The sequence below is a fragment of the Belonocnema kinseyi genome, chromosome 8 (genome assembly GCF_010883055.1).
Source record: "Belonocnema kinseyi isolate 2016_QV_RU_SX_M_011 chromosome 8, B_treatae_v1, whole genome shotgun sequence".
NCBI classification, from domain to species: Eukaryota; Metazoa; Arthropoda; class Insecta; order Hymenoptera; family Cynipidae; genus Belonocnema; species Belonocnema kinseyi.
The window spans coordinates 41,625,323-41,631,322 of record NC_046664.1 but is presented as its reverse complement, the minus strand read 5'-3'; positions in this window follow the sequence as shown (position 1 = coordinate 41,631,322).

The window sequence follows — 6,000 nt, the reverse complement described above, 5'->3', positions numbered from 1 at the left end:
AGCTCTTCTTAATATTTTGACACCAAAATCATGTCGATACACCTTACCGACTGCGAGTAAAGCCACCCACGCTTTAACTTGACAGACTGTATAATAAAAATATTTGATTATTGTATTTGTAATAAATAAATAATATTGACCACAAAACAGTTTTCTCAATTACTACAATTCGCGAATTTTCTAGTTTGTATATTTTATCATTAAACAGAATTCGGCCTGGAGTTTTATTATTCGGGAATTTTTAAAATCCATAACATTGTAAACTGTCCAGAATTTCATTATTCTAGAATTTTTTAATTCGGGATTTCAGGGATTTATAAAATTGTAAAAAAATCTGGAAGATTTTGAGGCATTTTTTTCCAGAATTTTGCATAAATTTTACGACAAAATGGGAATCATTATAAATATATTTAAAAGTTCTGAAAAACTTAAAAAATAATTTGAATTATATATATTTCGAGTAAGCTGTAATAATTACAATAATTTAAAGTTTATTTTAAAATATATTTTATGGAACATGATATTTTTTATGAATATGTCAGTGAAATTCTGTTCGTCTAATTTTGTTTGCCAATGCGAAACGTAACATGGCTTGGAACTACCGTCTTGACTTCTAAAAACCGAAAGAACAATTTTCCTATCACTTGGAATTATAATTATATTTTTATAAAAACGTTAAAATATATAATAATTAAGAAATTGGTAAATACATACGACAATTTGATTAGACAAATAGTCTAAAAAAATCCATAGAAATTGCAGACCACAAAAATAAAAACTAAATAATATTAAAGAACTATATATAGACAATATATAGAATGAAAATTATAATTAATCATTTTAGAATTAGTGGAAAATATATGAAACCGTAATATAAATTACTTATCGGCTTTTATTTGTGGTATTTATTAAAATAATCATGTTTTGCAATGTTATAAATGTAAAAATGTTTTAATTGGCCATTTAATAACTCGAGGGGCCTACTGAGAGTTGCTTACAGCGTTCCAAGTGGCAAAATATATCGATGGGACTTCGTCAGTGCTATCTTTGGGTAGCGGTGTGTAGAGGGGAAGTCACTTTTTTCGCCGGACGCGCCGTCTATATTTATGGCGGGCAACTAAGCCCGCACCGCATCCACATTTATAATATCTTTGGTATTACCCTAAATTTTCCAGCTGCGAAAATATAATTTGCATTTGATTTCCGCTGAAAAATAATAGTGCTTACATCCACCTTTAAAAGTTACCGCCAACTTCCCATTGGCTACTGAAATAGGTACCGCCCCCAGCTTACTGCGCATGCCAGAGATATCCGTGTTCTGCCACAAACTTACAAAATGTTGGCGCTAAATTCAAAATAGATTATTTTTACATGTTCATATACTGAAATTGGCAGATTTCTACAAGTAACTTGGATATATTTTTCTAATTCAAAATACCTCACTCATTATTATTCATCGTTACATAATCAAAATACGTGCAAAGAATTCTGCAAGAAAATGAAAAACACGTGAACATAACCTACAAATGTACAGGAACATACTTTTAGAGTACAATTATACTGCAAATGGCAAAATGGCAACATTGGTGTTTGTGGCAGGTAGCAGTAGTTTAGGTTGAGTGGGAGAAAGACATGGACATAGGAAACACGGGACTAGGCATGCCATCCTAACCTTTGCGAGCGGGGTTGAATCCATGGGAGGGGGGAGATTTCCATGAGTGGGAAGAGCTGCCATCTTACGATGTGCCATTTGATTATGCGCACGAGCATTTTTGCCGAAAAACTGTGCATGACAATATAAACATGTGGGCGCTGCCATGTTTGTCGCGGGACATCAAAAGGTGGCGGACCTCCCCCCTCATTGCATCACCCCCGCTATGGCAAGCCTAGTCCCTTGTTTCCTATGTCCATGGAGAAAGACAAAATGTCTACACGCGTAACGCCGAGGGAAAAGCAATAACAATGATCTAAACTGAAAACTTTCTTGAGGGTTTGCAGAGTTGATTGCAGAAAGGATCAGAACTGCAAACCTTCTGGAAGTGAAATCTCTTTGACTAATATTTATAATATTTGTGTAAACTTTATTTACTTATAATATTAATTCAAAAAATATATATTTGGTAAATGTCACTGGTTTAATTACAATTTAATTAATTACAAATTTCGGATTCTGAAACTGATCCGAAATTATCCGAAATTGCTGCGAACCTATCAGGTCTATTCCGAAAACTGATGTGTCTGGTTAAATCCGGAATCTGTCCGAACCAAAAAAGTTGATTATAATAATAAAGAGACCTACTTGATCACAAAATATTACATACTCAACTCCCCATATAAGGCCCCCCGGTTTACGATACTCCTAGAACTGATATGACCTCCGCAGTTTCGTGATGAGAGTAGCCACGGAGCCGAAAGAGAAGAAATGCTCCGTGAAGCGTGAGAAACAGCTCAAGGGTCCCACTCTCAACGCGTCAGTTGTATCAGGTTGCGTCATGCGTCAAAATCCAACAAAAATTATTCACGCACCCCTGCTTGTTTACGTTTGGATTCCCTCGATTTAGAATCCAGACCAAGGCAAGCCATGTCCGAAACCGTTCTTATATTGGGAGGTGACTGTATTCCGGAGTTCAGAACCTGAAATCACTTTCGTTAGAATAAATATGGAAAATAGTCCAGAATTCAGAACCTGAACTAAAAATTTTCGTTGAAGTATACATGGAAAAAAGTCTTGTATAATCCGAAATTCATGCAGGCGAAAACTATCACTCTGGATCGATTAATTCGGTCGTTGTAGTTGTTAATTAAAGTGCAAATGTAAACACAGTATGATTGAATTCGATATGGTTCCGGACATAAAAACCGAATCCGGAAAGAGTTTTTAAAATTTAAGTTTCGACTGTATCAGTTTTCTGACAATATTCCTAACTTAGATATTCAATTCATTTTTTCAAATATGTAATTGAATGTATTAAAAAATTATCAGACATTTTTATTCAATAAGCAAAAATTCATTTTTCCGATCTAATCGAAAATCTCTCTTGTTTTAGCAACTCACTGTTTTAATTTTACAAAAGATTATTAACCATAAGAATAATTTGTATTACAAATTCAATAAATGGACTGACAGTTTTTTATATAATATCCCAGCGGGCACAAAATTTGGCGACGTCTTTAAGACATCGTTGTGATATCTTTACGACAACTTTACGACATCCTATGTCCATGTCGTTTCGGTGTCTTTGCGATATCGTAAAGACGTCGTCAAATCATACGACTTATTTACGATATCGTAAAGACACCTTAATGACCGAGACATAGGATGTCGTAACCATGTCGCAAAGACGTCGCCAAACTTTGTGCCCACTGGGATGTAATATGATTATTATTCAAGTTAGTTTTTTTATAAATACTCAAAAAATTATTCATTTTATTAAACAAAATCGTCCATATGTAATGCAATGTAGTACTAATAATATTATTAACCTCATAATGTTTATCTCATAATATGCTCATCAGGCAGTTCAATTAGTCCGTGTCTGCGATGATGAAAAACAGGGTTCACCCGGGAACAATTTTTGCGGAAATAATAACGTAATGTAATAATACCTAATTTACCTAGGGGTCGTCCATAAACTGCGTTATCAATTTTGGCTATTTCTGATCCATCCTACCCCAACCACCCCGTGTCATGAAAATTACGCAGCCGTTGGCTAAACACGGATTTCACATTTATTCTGCGTTGTAACGCGTTTCTAATGAATTCATTTGCCCAAAATGCTCTAAAAAGAAGAAAAATAGGGCGATTTTCCACCAAAATAGGGGAATAATATGGGAATACATTTTTTTAAATAAAGTAAATGAAATATCATATTAAATTCAATACGAAACGCTTTATAGTTCTAAGATTTCTATTAAGAAATATGTTGCATTTTGAACAAAATAGTGGAATTTTCGACCAAAAAATATAGCAAACAAAAAAGATAAACGAATTTTCAAGAAAACAATTAAATTTTCTACCAAAAAGATAACCTTAACAAAATAGTTAAATATTTAACAATATAGTTGCATTTTTTAACAAATATAGCTAAACTTTTAATCTAAAAACATTAGTTTTCTATCAAAAGTCGAACTACCATCAAAATTTATGAATTTTCTACCAAATAGTTCAATTTTCCACTAAAAATAAAAATAATTTTGCAACCAAAAATGGATAGTTAAATTTAAATTAAAAAGATTACTCTACAAAAAAACAACAATTTTTTAACTTGTTGATTTCAACGAAACAAAACAACAAATATTTAGCAAACTAGATGCATGTGTATCCTCAACCGAAAAGAATAATTTTAAACAGCAAGGAATATTTTCTTTGGAAAAAGATCAATATTCAACCAACTTACAAGAGTTCTATCACAAATAAGTTTGTTCGACGTATAAAGAAAAAATTTTCAACACAAAAATTAATTTACAACCAAACAGTTAAATTTTCAATTAAAATGATGAATCTTCAAAAATAAAATGATTTTTTTTTGAAAGTAGTTAAACTTTAAACCGAGCAGTTAATTTTTCTACCAAAAAAGACGAATTTTCAAAAAAATAATTGAACCCTCAAGTAAAACAGGTGAGTTTTGAAAAAAAAATTTGCATTTTTAATCTAAAAGGATGAATTTTCAACTAGAAAAGATCATCTTTCAATTACAAACAGCAATTTTCAACCAAGAATGGAATATTTGCATATTCAATTTAAAAAAATAATTCTCAAACAAAAGTATAAACGAATTTTCCAATGAAAGACCATTTTTCAAAAAAATATTAATTTCCAACAAAAAACGGAAAAGTAACATATTATATAAAAAAAAATTCTCATAAAAAAAAAAAGAAACACATTTTCAACTAAAAAGATGAATTTCCTACCAAGAAGATTGATGTTCTACCAGGAAAGCCGAATTTTCAACAAAATATATGAATTTTCAACCAGATTGCTATAATTATAATGGAGCCAAATAGACCATTAAAGTACGGTTTTCAACCTGAAACCAAATACAATTTGGTTAACAATACATTCGACAAGTCCCATATAATAACAGTTTCGGGGGTTTCCTTGCGCTGGCAATTTTACTAAATCGGTGCCCTCGAAGCGTAAACAGTTAAGGCCGCCTGAACTTTTCCAGATTATAAAGCATAATATTGCGCAATATACTCGACTGAGTACTCATGCACTGCTGCACTTCCGAGGCCCAGCCCTCTGAGAAACTGCGTAGGCCAGCAGTTCTAGGATTTGCAAAACCGTGCCGGTTTCTATAGGATCTGGGGTGTAAATTAATTTTTTTGAAAATTCCAAAATTTTGTAAGAATGCATCATTTTTAGTTGGAAATTCGACTGTTTTTTAGGAAAATTGTCTTTTTAACTTAAAAATTCAACAATCTATTTTGGTTGATGATTTAACCATTTTGTTGCAAATTCGTCCTTTTGGATGAAATTAAATGCTTCTGATATAAAATAAAAATATTTATGGTTGCAATGTCAACAATTACATTTTTGGTGAAGTAGTAATCATTTTAGTTTAAAATTAATCTCTGTTTGAATATGTATCTATTTCATTTCAAAATTAGTTTTTTTCAAAATTACTTTTTTTACTAAAAATGTAATGATTCCCATTTTTTGGTAGAAAATCAATTGTCTTGGTAAAAAAAAATTGATTAATTTACTTAATAATGAAAGTATTTCTTTGGAAAATAATGTTTTTGTTAAAAATTCATATATTCGGGTAGAAAATTCGTCTTTTTGGCTTAAAAGTTGACCCATTTTTGTCATTTCTTAGATGAAAAATCTTTTCTGTTTTAATTCAGCTACTTTTTACAGTATTCATCTCTTTGTTTAAAAAATAATATTTTTGACAGCAAAGTAATGGCTTTGGCTAAAAATTCAACTAGTTGATACTCTATAAATTTGAATATGTTAAATTTTTTACTAATATGAATTAGTGGCGGAATTCTAGCTAT